General features: G+C 49.1%; 1 protein-coding gene across 1 annotated transcript in view; it reads right to left on the bottom strand.

Moving 5' to 3' along the window:
- CORO2B (coronin 2B) overlaps positions 1-15,528 on the bottom strand; it is a 125,320-nt gene that overhangs the window by 89,994 nt on the left and 19,798 nt on the right. The window lies entirely within an intron of this gene.

Raw genomic sequence — 15,528 nt, 5'->3', positions numbered from 1 at the left:
TAAAATGCCAGTCTCATCTCCCTCCTCATCTACGTGAAGTTTATGTCTTCCATCAGGTGGCAAGCATAAGAGGGAGGGCTATGTATCTTCTTTCTGCTTCTCCTCTGAGCCTGAGCCTGAGCCTTTGGGTCCACCACGAAGGCTCAAAAACCCTTTCTCATTCCACAAACATCTACTGTGTGGTTGCCATGCACCGGGCCCCCAAGTTTGATGGTACAGAGAGGATCAAAACCTGCCTGCACTCCTCAAGAGGCTCCCCGCCCAGGGGAAATGACTGATTCTCTATCCATTCGGATTAGGAAGGTTGGCACTAGTCATGTCTCCTTCGTCCCTGAGGCCCTCAGGCCACCCCACAGGTGCTCCAGGAAATTATTGGCTTGCTGGGGCCTGGGTTAGCCAGACAGCCTCTGTTAATGACCCAACAGTGTATTCAGAGCAGGCCTGGGAGCCCTGGGAGGTGGAAGGACTGTTTCCCTGGCTGCCCTGAACTTGAAGTAGGCCATCCCTCCTGTTTCAGCCAGGAAGGCCCGTATTGCCATCCACCTCTCTCCTCTCATCAGCCGTTTGCAGAGACTGCAAATCCCACCTCCTGTCCACAGCACCCGCCACCATCCCACCCTCTGGACACCCAGTGCCTGGTAAACAGAACTCTGTGGGGGGCCAAGCCCCCACGCTATCGGGCTCCCACACACAGGAGCTTTGTCTGAGCTGTTGATGCATAATACATGGGCAAAGGCCCGGACCAGCCGCGGGCCCATCTTGGACAACAGGCACGTCACTAAGAGGCTGTGAGGGACACAGCCAGGACACAATGCTCCAGTCAGAGCTGAGGGCAGTGGATAAAGGGCCTGCTGGGGCCCTGGAATCGGTCCCTCCCCCAACACACAGTGCAAGGGTGGAGAGGAAGCAGTCCCCAGACTGAGCCGGGAGTCCTGAAATCCTCCCAACCGCCTTCCAAGTGCAGCCTCCAGCCACATCCCTGACTCACAGGCTTAGCTGCTTCTCCCTTGTGACCTATGAAGAGTCATCTAGGACCCCTCCTTGTCTTGGTCCTCATGTTCCTTCTTTTAAAAGAGTTTCTCCATCAGGTGTTACCACCCATCAGGGTCTAGTGTGCTCCTTGGGGTCTTGGGCAATGGTTTCTGATTTTTCCTGGCACAGAGGCCCCTCACGTACCCATGCCCACATTATCAGTGGAAGAGCAACGTGGGGATAAGAGAGACTAAGAGAGGGACATTATGAATCAACTATGACGTACTTAAAAGAAGCTATGCACACTTTTATGTGATAAAACAGCACCCTTTCTCTTGCAGAGTATTTAAGTTGATAAATCTACACACAGCCCAACTCAGATAAGCAGAATTGCACAATAACATGTACAGATGCTTTAGCAACAAGGGTCCGTGAGATTCGTTGTTGAACCACCAGGCAAACGCGTTAAAAATGTGTTCAGAGGTTCTCCCTGGCATAGAGATGTTCATTCTGGGGCCTGCTCCCAGAGATTCTGATTCAGGAGGTCTGGGTGAGAGCCCAGGAATCTGCATTTTAACATGTACCTAAGCGATTCCAATGTAGGTGGTCCACAGATGACATTTTAAGACGCAGTGGTTAATGAAAAATTCTAGGTTTCAAGTATGCAAATAAGTACCACTCACTGGCGGTTGACTAAACCCACTGCAAATTAAACCAATAGCCATGGAGATAAACTCACAGCCATTTATCATCAAAATGCAGTGAAAGCAGTAATTGGACATTGGAGCCAGCTCAAAGAGGACACTGAAGCTCACTGACCTTACTGAGAATTCTGGGAGTTCCAGCTAGCTGCACAGGTGCACACAGTAGGAGCTTTGGCAAAGACTTGCAAAGGCACCACTCTTGGTAGAACACTGACTTCAAGGCCCCAGGAAACTCTCCAAATGTAATAACCTGGGTTTACAAATACCACGGTTTGATCACCCTTGTTTAAATAGGAGAATATTTGGTTGCACATTAAAATAAAAATCTGTGGAATTGGGCGTCACTGGCTCTTAAGAATCCAAGGAAAAGCTGACAATTCCGAATATGTTCCCAACCCTTCAGGGACAGCCTTGACCCTCACCAGTGGACTAGTCCTCCAAGATTTGCTGCATAGAGAGAAAGGAGGGAAGGCATGTGGGGGTTGAGAAGGGGAAGAGCCAGGTTCAATCTATTTTGATAAATCTCAATTTGGTAAGCCATTGTAATAAGCTGCTGCCGCCATCATGCAGGTATTTGGAGCCCTGAAGCTCTGGGCTTTAAATCTGGGTGTTTTGTTTTGTTCTGTTTTTTTTGTTTTTGTTTTTTGCAGAAATTGCTCATCAACACGGCCACCCCCCACACCTCCGATTCTGTCCTTTTCGTATAGTAATAGAGTCTCAATTTTTAGCAGGGAAAAAGACTACATTTCCCAGCCACCTTTGCAGCTAAGCATGTAATCATGTGATGAAGCTCTGGCCAATAGGATGTGAGCAGTAGTACCATGTGGCAACTCCAGGTCCTGTCCTTTAAAGGAAGGGGGAGTCCTCCTCTTCCCCCTTCCCCTAGGTAAAAACATGGGGAGAGCCATCTTTAAGCCACCTTAGATGACAGCTAAAAGAGAGAAGGAACCTGGGCTCCTAACCACTTTGAAAAGGAAAGCTGCCTCAACAGCCCAGATACTTCTATCTTGATGCGATGTGAGAGAAAAATAAACTTCAATTTTGTTTATGCCACTTTGGGTCGTTAAAGAGCAACGCTAACCAAAATCCTGTTTCTAACTCCCATTTCTCACTCTTTCATGACCCCGGGGAGGAGAGGAGGGTCTGACTTGTGACTCAGGCCAGTGAAGATAAGGCACACCAGCCAGGACTAAAGGCTTCCATCACTCCCACGGCCTCTCCTGGAACTTCCAGGCAAGGGGAGAAGACAGTGGGTTTCTCTGAGGAGTCATCAGTTTTGGTGCAGGTAGGGAGGGGAGTCCAACGTCGTGCTAAGCCTGGCCATACCAAGTCCCTGTGCAGTCCCAGGTTTATGGCTCTAACGTTCTGCCTGGGTAAGGGATGCCAAGAAACTTGTTCTAGGGGTGGGGAGGGCTGAGGTGTTAGAAACCAGCCACTGCCATCTGTGTCTCCCCTCATGTTGGGCACGCCCAAACTATAGATCTGCGCACTGGAGGTTTCCCAAAGATCATCCAATCCCACTCCCTCATTTACAGAGGGGGAAACTGAGGTACGGGGGGGGGGCGGCAGGTCATGTGTTCAAGGTCAGCTAGAGAGCAAGTTACCAGCAGCCCAAGGTTGGAACCCAGGTCTCCTGGCCCCACCCTGTTCAATGCACTTTCTAGATGTTGTACCAACTGGAGGAACAGCCCAGCTCCCAGGAACTTAGGAGTATGCAAAATCTGACTAAATGACCTCCCTTCACCACAACAGCTCTCCCAACCCACCCCAGACCTCAGACCAGAGCACTCACTCCTACATCATCCATTCCAGTATTTGAGGGCTCCCCTGCAGTGCTGGGCATTTCTCAGTCTCCTATTCTCTCCCATTCTCTCTCCCTCTTCTCTGCACACCGCCCCCCATAAATAAATGGAGTCACTCACTGCTGATTTGTCCTTATGATTATCATTTTGATGTCTACACACAAAGAACTGCATAGAGAACTCGCTAAATGCAATGCCCATCTTCATCCCTCAATATTCACTTTTGGTCCTTGTCAACATCTACATGGAAAAGGCATTGAGAGCCTTTAAAACCTTCATTCATTTTGTCTCCTTGTATCTATTCTTTTTTTTTTTTTTTAAAGATTTTATTTATTTATTCGACAGAGAGAGACACAGCGAGAGAGGGAACACAAGCAGGGGGAGTGGGAGAGGGAGAAGCAGGCTTCCCGCTGGGCAGGGAGCCCGATGCGGGGCTCGATCCCAGGACCCTGGGATCATGACCTGAGCCAAAGGCAGATGCTTAATGACTGAGCCATCCAGGCGCCCCTCCTTGTATCTCTTCTTAAGAATCCACCCCAATAAACAATGAGCAATGTTGACACATTTCACATAGTGGATGTTTCTTAAAAGTAGAAAGTTGGACCCACCTAAATGTCCAATAATAAAAGGCTGATAAAATCAAGTATGTTGGGGCACCTGGGTGGCTCAGTTGGTTAAGCATCTGCCTTTGGCTCAGGTCATGGTCCCAGGGTCTTGGGATGGAGCCCCACATTGGGCTCCCTGCTCAGCGGGGAGTCTGCTCCTCCCTCTCCCTCTGACCCTCCCCCCTGCTCATGCACTCTCTCTCAAATGAATAAATTAAAAAATCTTTAAAAAATCAAGTATGTTCACATTTATAGGATAGACTGTTATGTAAGCATAAAAACCATGCTTTCAAAGCATATACCGTATTTCATCAAATCCAGTTCAACCACTTCTAGGACTGACCATTACTTTATGTTCCTCAGAGAAAAAAAAAATGAAGTAATTAACTATAACATGCTATCAATTAAAAATACATTGCAATTTCAGGGATCACAAAATGTAAAATATTATAATCAATGAAATATGGTGTAAATAATACCACGGAGAAATTCTCCTGATATAATGTTATAATAGTAAACGCACAGGGTAGGATATACTCATATACACTCATAGGAAAAAGACTATTTAAATAAAAGAAGTATTAAAATGCAAAGGGTAGTATCTTGAGAGGGTAGGACAAAGGGTGATATTTTATTTCCATTTTTACAGTGTTCTGATTGTCCAAATTTCCAGAATGAGCATGTATTGCTTTTATAATCTAAGAGAGATATTGTAATTTAAAAAATAAATATAAAAATGAATACAACGGAACACGTCTATATAGAGAGCCATTCCCACGAGTCATGCTCAGCAGCTGGGCACATATCCTCGTGTTGAAGAACGGCAGTTAGTTTAGCTTAGTTGTTTTACATGAAATGTTCATGGAATGTACATGGAATGTTTCCCAATTTTTTGCTAACACAAATAAAGCTTTGTGCAAAGTGCTTTTTTTGTTCTCCGTCTTGGGTCCCTTCCTTGGCCCCTTCTAGGGTGTTGAATGAAAGGTGCTACCCGACATGTCTGGGTGTTGGCTGGCATCTCGGAGTTGCAGTCAAGGGACAGGATGGTTCTTCTAAGGTCCATTTTCACTCTGACGCTCTGTTTCTAGATGTGAACATTCTGGACTAGCCTGATGCCATGTTGGCCTCCCAAACCTGCCTCACAGAAGCTGGAATTCTTCTACTGGGGAGTAGAGTATCGTACTCTGCAAGGTGATAAGCCACTTGAAAAAGGAAAATGAAAACATCAGTTCCTTGACAGATGGGACCCTGGGAGCGACATACCCTCAGGTATAGAAGATGGACATAGGATCTAGCCCGAGACCAGGTTTCTATCAACAGAACTTAAAGGCACAGGTGCTTGTGGGGAGGGGGGAGGGGGTGGGGAGGAATGGGAAAGTAGGGGGTATGTATGAGAGGAGGGAACATGAGGGAAAATGCAGAAGGGATGTGAGACCAAAATAAAGGGCACAAGAAAGGGATGGGAGACAAACTTCTCCAGGGGACTCAGCAAACTAGAGCTAATGCCCGCAACCTTGCACAACCAGGGAAATGCCAGGTCCCTGCCATCTTTGCATGCTGTGCCAAACCTCCTACAGGTATTTGGATGAGTAGGACAAAAGGGTGGGGTGGGGAGAGCAGAGGAGTGTGAAGATGCAGGATTGTCACAAAGGATCTACTTCCGTGTCAGAATGTCTCCTGGTTGTGCCCATGCCCAGTGGCCCCAAGGGACGAACCAACATGTCAGGACTGGTCAGAGCCTTGGACTAGGACCAGAAGACTGAGATTTGCATCATGACGCTTTCAAGTGACCTTCAGTGCATCATATGCTCTCCAGTGGCAATTTCAGGAAATATGAAACAGAGGGCATAAACCAAGTCTGATTTGAACATCTTATGGTTCCAAAACAGATGCAACTCAATCAACTAGCTCAGTTAAAAAATTATTTTATTTTGGGGGCACCTGGGTGGCTCAGTCATTAAGCGTCTGCCTTCCGCTCAGGTCATGATCTCAGGGTCCTACTATCGAGCCCCGCATCAGGCTCCCTGCTCGGCAGGGAGCCTGTTTCTCCCTCTCCCACTCCCCCCGCTTGTGTTCCCTCTCTCACTGTCTTTCTCTGTCAAATAAATAAAATCTTTAAAAAAATTATTTTATTTTTAAATAATAATTGTATCTTTTTAAGGTGTATAACATGATTTGATATACATATATGTAGTGAAGTGATCACTATAGCCAAGCTAATTAACATTTCCATCTTTCTACTATTACCTTGTGTGTGTGTGTGTGTGTGCGTGTGTATGATGAGAGCACCCGAAATCTACTCTCTTAGCAAATTTCCAGTATTCGATACAATATGATTAACTATACTCACCATACTGTCTTTAGACTTATTCATCCTACAGAACTGTCACTTTGTACCCTTTGACCAACATCCCCCCCTTTCCTCCCCCCTCCCCAGCCCTGGTAACCACTATTCTGCTCTCTGCTTTTGTGAATTTGGTTCTTTTAGACTCTACATGTAAGTGTGATCATGCATTTTTTTTTCCTTCCTGTGCCTGGCTCATTTCACCTCGAGTAATGCCCTTCAGGTTCATCCACATCGTCACAAATGGCAGGATCTCCTTCTATAAGGCTGAGTCACTCTCCATTCCACATGTACACACACATATCACAAACATATCACAATTTCTGTATCCGTTCACCTCGGTGGACACTTAGGTTGCTTCCGTATGTTGGCTACTGTATATAATGCTGTGAACATAGGGGTTGCAGATATCTATTCAAGGTACTGACTTCATTTCCTTTGGCTGGGTATCCAGAGGAGGAATTGCTGGATCATATGGGATTTCTATTTTTAGTTTTTTCAGGCACTTCCACACTTTTTTTTTCATAGTGGCTGCACCCATTTACATTCCCACCAATAGTGCCTGAGCGTTTCCTCTTCTCTACATCCAAGTCAATACTTGTTATCTTCTATTATTTAACACTAGCCATCCGAACAGGTATGAGGTGGTGTCTTATTACGGTTCTGATTTGCATTTCTCTGATGATGAGTGATAGTTAAACACCTTTTCGTGTCTGTTGGCCCTTTGTATGCTGTTCTTGGGGAAAATGTCTATTCAAATTCTTTGTTCGCTTTTAAAAATGAGGTTGTTTGTCTTTTTGCCATTGAGTTGTGTGAGTTCCTTATATATTTTGGATATTAACCTCTTATCAGATATATGGTTGGAAAATATTTCCTCCCAATCCATAGGCTGTCTTTTCATTTTGTATATGGTTTCCTTTGCTGTGCATAACTTTTTAGTTTGATGTAGTCTCACTTGTTTATTTTTGCTTTGGTTGCCTGAGCGTTGGTGTCTTATCCAAAAAATCATTGTCAAGGCCAATGTAAAGGAGCTTTTTCCCTATGTTTTTTTTCCAGAATGTTTACAGTTTCATGTCTTACATTTAAGTCTTTAATTCATTTTGAGTTGTTTTTTTTTTAAACGCGGGGCTGTTTTATTTATTTATGTATTTTGACAGAGACACAGCGAGAGAGAGGGAACACAAGCAGGGGGAGTGGGAGAGGGAGAAGCAGGCTCCCCATTGAGCAGGGAGCCCGATGTGGGGCTCGATCCCAGGACCCCGGGATCATGACCTGAGCCGAAGGCAGACGCCCAACGACTGAGCCAGCCAGGCGCCCCTTGAGTTGATTTTTATGTGTGCTTTAAGATAAGGGTCCAATTGCATTGTTTGGCATGTGGATATCCAGTTTTCCCAACACCGCTGAAGAGACTATCTTTCCCATTGTATACATTCTTGGCGTCCTTATCAAAAATTAGCTGATTGTATATGCTTTGGGTTCATTTCTGGGCTCGAGCCACTCATTTTATTTATCAGTCACTGGACATATTATCTGTGTGAGGCACAGCATTAGGACCATAGGACTGCAAAGCAGAATGGGGCGGGGGTGGAGGGTGGTTACACACTCACAGAACATACAATACTTGTCAGACACTGAGCTGCCCTGATCATTAGTGACAATCCTAGGAGGCAGGTATTATTTTCCCTATTCTACAGACAGCAAAACCAAGGCTCAGACCTATTAGGTCATCCGCCCAAGGTCACAGAATTGTAAGTAGTTGAGTTGAGAGCCTAACCCCAGTTAACCCACTATGTCTCATCTTCCCTCTAAGAAGAAAAGCACTACTTTTGCCTTCAACAAACTCAAATTCCAGTAAGTGCCTGAGTTAGACAGCTAACCGCAATGCTGGGCAGGAAGCAGGACAATGCCTGATTGATTCCGACAGAAAGATGGGGAAGGAGTTGAGGAAAAGCTAGCATGGGAATCCGCCCGAAGCTTAACTCAGATTCCAGATTCGGAGTGCAGAACCAGGGGTAAGGGAGGGAGGGGCAGCCTTGACATTGTGGGTAGAAGAAAGAGCACAAAAGCATGAGTGGACAGAGGGTAAAGTTCATGGGCCGTTTGGGAAAGAGCAGGGAGCCTGTTGTTGCTGGAACGGGGGTCTGGAGATCAGGGCAGGAGACCAGCCCGGGAAGATGGGTGGGGCCAGGCATCGAGGGGTCTTGGATGTCAAATCTAGGGAGGCAGTGAAGGGGGGCACCCAGGACCTAAGCCTGCCACCAGCCCATCCCCCATGGGGTCAGGGAGTGGCTCACTGCTTGCTTCATAAACCAGGCACCGGAGACCCCATGCTTTCCTGCGGAGCCCTGGCTCCTCTTCTGGGCCGCACCCATTCACATTTACTGAGGGCTGCTGGCTCCCTGAAGACAAAGTCCCTTTCTGACAGATCTCCAATGTTCACCTTGTAGGAGGGGCTCAATAAATATTCACCTCGTTAGTTTTGAATAACAAATGAAATAATCACCCCATCCGTTTTCTTTCAGTGCCTGAGTCTCTCGCAGGGTTTCCACTAAGAAAACTGGGGGGTGGAGGGGAGAAGCTGGTTGCACAATTATGGGGTCCCTTGGGGATGGGCTAGGGGGCCAATGTGGATGATTCATGCGGATTCCAGGTCAAGCCAGTGTACTGAATGGGACCTCTTCACACTTCCCCACCCCATTCCATCCTGTCTGCCATCACAGCCAGGGGATGAGGCCCAGAAGGCCCATCCACACCGTGTACAGTGAAAAGCAGCTCTCAGTCCCATGTCCTCACCGGCTGACCCCAGCTCACCCCTGGGCAGCCCGGGAAGCTGCCTTCCATCAGTAGCTCTTAGGCCTTTGGTGAAGTCACACAGGACGCTCTGGGTAAGGAACGGTAGTGAGGAAGCCAAGGGCCAGCACGGGAAGGAGCTGGAGGCCAGCAGCAAAGAGAAGCTGGAGACTTGGATACTCCCTGACCCCACATTGACTTTTCCTCTCCATTGACCCTCCTCTGGTTCAGACCCTTGTTACCACCTACTAGATGCTCCATATGGGCCACAAACGGATCCCCTGTCCCAGAGCTCACACAGCCAGGGCCCCCTTAAACACAGACCCCGCCAGGAGAGAGATGGAAGCCCATTCCTACTGGCCTGGTGTGTGGGCCAGACATGAGAGTGAAGAAACTTCCAGATGATTCCAGCGCCTGAGATGTTCAAGTCACCCCTCGTCATTTGCACTATCCTGGGACCCTAGACATTGTGGAACAGATCCAAGCTATTTTCTCTGAAAGCCTGACCCACAGAGTCCATGAGACTCCTTGCTAACTCTTCCATTGACTCAAAAAAACCCACCCTGATACCTATCTTTACCCTGGTGAGCCAGAGAGAAAGCCAGGAGACATTCAGAACATGGGAGAAGGCTCCTTTTTGTAGTGCCCTCCAGTTTGGGACACCCTTTCCAGGGCTCTGAATCGTGCACAGTTAATGAAGGATGTACTGAACACCTAAAAAGTGTCTGCTGTGAGCCAGCAGCTCGGGGGGGGTGCCAAAAATGTCTCCCATGCCCACCTCTCCGCTCAAGAAACCACCCTCTTTCTGGGAGAGGCTAACCAGAGATAGTGGGGTATGTAACTCCGCCTTAAGTTATGCTCCAGATTTTTCTGTCTGTCCCAGTTTCAAATATTCTGCCCTGCTGTACCCATGAGCTAGCAAAACATCCCCAGCATTTCAATGTTTCTATAGCCAAACTGCATTTTCTACATGGCCTCTTCCACCCAGAAGCAGCTCAAAAATCTTGTAGACTGTGTGCCAGAATTTGGGGTATGGAAAATGTTTACTTTAAGGAAAGTGACAGACCAACAACTCTTCTATTCAGTTCAACAGGGCGGACGTCTAAGCCTGCCGCCTGCATGTTAAGCCCTGTGCTGGGCACTGCAGGGCCATCGATGCGCTTCTAGAATCAGGAACCCCAGTGCCGGAAGGGCCTCATCCACACAGCTAAATCCAGAGGCCAGGGCCTCCACATTTAGCCCTCTGGGTGGCAGTTGGCACAAATGACCATTCCCCCTCCTTGACCTTCCCTTGGCCACACCTTCTCAGGCACCTCTGGGGGCTTTTCCTGTCCTGAGTCTCAGCAAGGTTCAAACCCAGCCACTCCTCTTTCACCTTGACCCAGCTGCCCCCCCTCCACTGGATTACCTGGGAGCTCTGAACAAACGCTGCTGGGATTCCAGAACCAGAGATTCTGATTCACTTGCCAGGAGGGACCTCGGCTGACGCTCACAGTGTCCTGGGTGAGACCCACTGCCCTGCCTCAGGTCATCCACACTTGGGGATTTCATATCATCTACAAGCTGATGGCTCTGCAATTTCTATCCCAGGCCTGGGCCTCATTCCTGAGCTTTTGACCCATCCATTCGGATTCTCCCAGGCATGCTCAACCCAACACATGGGGACAAACTATGGATCTTCTCCCCACCTCTATCCGCTCCTCTGCTCCCACCATGACTTCCATCCACCCAGCGGATCAGCCCACAAACCTCAGAGCATCTCTGAGTCCCCCGCCCCCCTTCTCCCCCAGCCCACCTCTAGGTCCTGTCCACTCTCGCTCTCTTTGGTGTTACGCAGCGATGATCATGGTGTGCAGAAAAACTCTACATCCTTCCCTTTTCACTTCGCATGAACATTTTTCCACATTGCCATATCATTTTGGTATTATAATTTTTAACGGCTGCAAAATGTTCTGTTGAATAAATGCTGCCTAATTTACTTAGCCAGTCTCATATTGTGAAGTCTTTATTTTGTTTCCAATCTTTTGTTGTTATAAATAAAGCCATGATGAGCATTTTGATGCATAGAACCTTTCCCCGCCTTTGGATTATTTCTTTTGGACAGATTCCCAGAAGTGGGATTACTAGGTCACAGGATATGGACATTTTTATGGCTTGTGATGCATGTTGCCAAACTGCTTTTCAAAAAGCTGGTACCCCTTTACTTTCATGTCTTTGATAATGGCTTCTACAGCACTGGAAGACACTGCCACAGGACTTAGGACAACCCAGGGCAGCTGGAAGTTTGGAGTTTGTCTCTTTTTTAGAAGATTTCTTAAAAGCTTGCTTAATTTTCTCCGAACTATCAAAATAATAAATATACAGTACAGGGCGCCTGGGTGGCTCAGTTGGTTAGGCGTCTGCCTTCGGCTCAGGTCATGATCCCGGGGTCCTGGGATGGAGCCCCACATCGGGCTCCCTGCTTGGCGGGGAATCTGCTTCTCCCTCTACCCCTCCACCCTGCTTGTGCTCTCACTCTCTCGCAAATATAATCTTAAAATAAATAAATAAATATACAGTATAGAAAGGCAAACAGAGACATATAACCAAATATGTTTGGCAGAGACATATAACCAAATAGAACAAAAGCACCCACAATCCCACTTTTGTGTAGGTTCTCAGGACCTCTGACTGTCGGAATGCTAGCACAAGGAACTCCCTGAATTTACAGAGAAGTGAAATGGTGGTTTTAAGTCAAGGCTTATACACACAGAGAGTGCTGACCTTCTGGAAGTAGCCCCCTGGGAAGGACAGCACATATTCTAACCACATCGTTGAGAGCAAATCACCACTTTTTTAAAGAAACAACAAAAAAAAATCACTTTTTAAATTCCTGGAATGAAATCCCACTTAGGACTGGCTAGGGATAGCCTCAGTGAGGGCATAACTTTGCCCCTCATTAATAGGGTCCTCTCCTTAGCCACAATCAGAGTCATTCGGACACAAGCTTGGTCCTTTCAAGGTGGGAAAGAGGGTTTGAGGGGGGAGGTAGGGGGTGGCTGGCCATGAAGCTCCAAATGATTTCCTGACCTTAGAAGCTGGTCCTGAAAACTGCTCCCAGGTAGGTCCCATACATTCTGAACAATGGCTGGATCTCCTGGAATCCGTGTGACATGAGGGGACACCCAAGTGACATCCCTGACAAGCAGACACAGTAAGGATGAAGGGGGCAGCTATGTTTGCAGGGGACTTACTATGCGCCAGGCTCTGTGCTAACTGCTTTAGTACATAAAAAAACTCAATGCTCACAATGCTACTTGTACAAGGGGTTAACCATAGTGACTACTGTTACTATCCCCATTCACAGATGGGGAAACTGAGGGTTAAAAACCTGTCCTGGATCTCACAGCTGGAGGGTGGGAGGGGCCAGGATTTGGACCCCAGCAGTCTGACCTCATAGCCTGCCCCTTGTCCTGAATGTCCAGGGTGCGCATGTTCTCATGTGAGCCTCCGCAGGAGACCAGCGGCCCTTCTGAATTCCTCCCCCTATGCTCTGTCCACCTTGACCTCCCAGCTGAGTTCCCGCGTCCCCATGCGTGCTCATCTGCTAGCGCTGCCCTAACGGAGTGCCACAGGCCGGCTGGTTCTGGACGCTGGAGTCCGAGGTCAAGGTGCCAGCAGGGTTGGTTTCTGGTGAGACCGCTCTTCTTGGCAGGGAATGCGGCTTTTCCTCTGTGCGCCGCATACGCCTTCCTTCTCTTAGGAGGACGTCAGTCCTACAGGATTAGGGCCCCATCCTTCTCACCTGCTTCAACCTTAATCATCTCCTTAAAGGTCCCATCTCCAAATACAGTCACATTGGGGGTTAGGGTTTCCACATATGAATGGGGGTGCGGGGATAATCACTTCAATACACTATGTGCACCTGGCTCTGCTCTGGGAGATGGAGACTGCTGACATCTGGGTGACCCTGCACTGTCCCCGTGGCTCATCCAATCCTGCCTCACATTAGCATCCTCCACAAGCATCCTTTTCTATAACTGGATTATGATTATCCGGAGGTTCCAGGCCAACATTCACCACTCTGTGCTATCCTCCCATTCATTCATTCAGCTCATTCATTCCTTTGGTCAGCCCCTGAGCCACCAGGCAGCTAGTTTAGTAACGCATCACCTGCTAGAAGCTGGGCACTCGTTGGCCCTGGGACTTTGATGGTGCACCAATGCACAGGAGGGAGCGACAATTCTGCATCCTAAAGCGGCTGACGTGCCTCCTCTGTCCCTAAGCCCGGGCCACCTGCCATCTGTCACCTTCCATCCCAAACCCACCCTGGGCAGGGGGCTCTCTAGTGCCCTCCTGCTCAAGGGAAACGGGTGTTAATCCAATGGGGCAGGTGTTTCTAAGCAAGGGATTGCAAAACTCTGTGTCCCCTCCCCCAAATAAAATTACACACGTCCCAACAAGAGAAATAACTATGTGTGTGCAAGATTCGTACAAGAAACAGGTCTGCTTCCATGAAATATTTCTCCTAGAAAACAGAAAGGAATTGCTTCTTTGTGTTCTTGGAGAGGAAGAAGGTGGGCATTGCTTATCTCCCTGAACCTCCCTTCACTGAAGTGGAGAGCTGTAAAAACCAAAGTTACCATCCTTCCCCCACAAGGGGCAATAAAAGGAGGAGACACCCCAGAGCAGGCAAACCACAGGACCCCCACCCACCAGGGCAGTAAGAGCCCTGGGAACCATGGAGAGGACAGCTGGAGCCTGCTTAACTTGGGACAGACAGGACGGACAGGAGTTCAAGGCACATATTCTAAAGGGCGGTGAGAGCCCTTATGCTCATCTCTCGAGTGGCCTGAAATGTCTGTATGGAAACATCCAGCTGGAGCGTGCGTGCGTCCGCCGTCAGAGCCTAACGTGGGCCACAGATCCCATCGCTGCGATACCCTCCTTGCCTCTCGCTGGTTTCCCCTCACAGCACAGAGAGTGACCTGATGTGAAAAACTGGGGATCTTTTTTATTTTTTAATCATAAAGGAATATATGCCAGAGTGGCCCTTTGAAGCCTAAATCCAGTGTCATTCCCCTCCTCTGCCCTCAGGATCAAGTCTGTGGTCCTCGCGAATTGGATTATGGGGGTCCTCCTTGGCCTGGGCCCCCAGCACGGCACATCTAGGCCCCGGATGCACTCAGTTCCTTCCTGTTCCGAGGGGCCTCTGTTTCTCTTCTCCGGGCCTTTGCACGTGCTGATTTCCTCTCCCTTGGTCGGTTCCAATGCCCAACTGATCACTGGGCCAAATCCTCCTCCTCCTTTGGGGTCTCTGCTCCAGAGCCACTTCCTCGGGCCAGCCTTCCGATCCCCCTCGACTGTGTTAGCCTCGTGCTTCCCTCAGCCTACGTTCCACACCCAGGGCTGTGAGGGTCAGACCCTGCGCTCCTCACCGCCCGCCCCCCCCCCCCCACTGCCCCTGACTGTCCCCTGCCACGTTCACTGCTTTATCCTCGGTACTCACCCAAAGGCACAGCACACAGACAGCGCTCCGGGGATGTTGGCTGAAGGAAGGCCCAGGGACAGGCAGGCCCCACCACCCTCCCCGCAGCCCTGGAGGCCGGCCAGGGAAGCTCCTCATCCATCGCTGCATCCCTAGGGCCTGGCCCAGGGCTTGGCACACAGCAGGAGCTCCAGGACAGCTCAGCCTTGAGGGGAGTGGGTATGGGGGAGCAAGCAGAAGACTCCGCTTTCGGGATAGATTTCTAAATCTCTACTATCTGTCAGCCATTCACACACCCAGAGACTTGCCCACTGCCCCATCCCTCGAGGGAGACCCACACATCACAGAGTGCCACAGCCCGAAAGGCTGGCTGAGAGGTGTCCTGGCCCTTTTAATTAAAAGGCGGACGGGTGGCCTCCTCTCCTCTCATTCCTCTGTCTCCAGGTCGCTTCTGGAAACCGGGAGTCAGCAGGACAGACGAGAAGCAAGTGCGGTGGATGTGGAGAAATCGCTGGGTTTGCATCTCTGCCCCCCAGCCCTCCTCCCACACTAACCTTCCCTTGTGGGGGACCAGCAGCCAGGAGGCTGGGCGTGGGACCAGGGCTGTCCCCTGCTCGCCATCTTCATTTCTTCTAGTCTCCTTTTCGCTCCCACTCTTTCCCAGAAGGCCCGGGCATCCCTTCTTCCTCAGGTGGGAAAGGCAGGGGGCTGTCCCCTGGCCGTCACTATAGTCATGGGAGACAGGAGGGTCTCCAAAGGCCCTGGGGGCTACGTCAGCAGAGAAGCTCCCAGGCGTGGGCCTTAGGGTGGGACTGAGGGCAGAGAGAGGCTGCTAGCAAAGACC

This window comes from Phoca vitulina, unplaced genomic scaffold (assembly GCF_004348235.1).
Source record: "Phoca vitulina isolate PV1807 unplaced genomic scaffold, GSC_HSeal_1.0 scaffold20, whole genome shotgun sequence".
In the NCBI taxonomy this organism is placed as follows: Eukaryota; Metazoa; Chordata; class Mammalia; order Carnivora; family Phocidae; genus Phoca; species Phoca vitulina.
The sequence above is the reverse complement of the archived record's forward strand: the minus strand, read 5'-3'. Positions and strand labels throughout refer to the sequence as shown.